Source organism: Triticum aestivum, chromosome 7B (assembly GCF_018294505.1).
Source record: "Triticum aestivum cultivar Chinese Spring chromosome 7B, IWGSC CS RefSeq v2.1, whole genome shotgun sequence".
NCBI lineage: Eukaryota > Viridiplantae > Streptophyta > Magnoliopsida > Poales > Poaceae > Triticum > Triticum aestivum.
The window spans coordinates 399,637,807-399,638,545 of record NC_057813.1 but is presented as its reverse complement, the minus strand read 5'-3'; positions in this window follow the sequence as shown (position 1 = coordinate 399,638,545).

The following is a 739-nucleotide window of genomic DNA, read 5'->3' as shown; positions in this document are numbered from 1 at the left end:
CGCCGCGGTGCGCTCGCCCGACGCGCCCCGCCTCACCGGTTGCTGTCGCCGGAAACGGCCGGCCGACGAGCCCCGCCGTGGCCGTCGGTGCGCTCCAGCGCCCGCACACCCGCGCCCATTCGGGCTGGCGCTCACGCGCCCGTTTACCCACCCCGTTTGGCCCCTGTGCCACTGAACGCCGGGGCCCACACCCTGGAAGAATTAGAATAAAAAATGTATATTAATTAATTAATTAGATAATTAATTAACTTAATTGATCAGGTTTAATTAATCAAATCAAACATTAGTTAACCTGATTAACTAATTAAACTAATTAATAGGTTAATTAGGATAATGTGCCAATGACATGGGGGTCCCACCCCAGAACGTTAAAAAAATAATAATAATAAATAATAAAAATAAAAATGCTAATTAATTAATTAATTAACTAAGTTGATTAACTTAATTAATCATGTTTAATTAACCTAATTAATCTGTTAATTAAACTAACTAGGTTAATTAGTTAACAGTCACTGACTAACGGGACCCACCTGTCAGGTTGACCGAGTCAACTCCGTTGACTGCTGACGTCAGCATGACATCATGCTGACGTCATAAATCCATTTTCCAAATTAATTAAATAATTAATTAAATTTCAGAAATTAATAAAATCTTTAGTAAATCATATCTTTTAATCCGTAACTCGGATTAAAATATTTTCAACATGAAAGTTGCTCAGAACGACGAGACGAATCCGGAT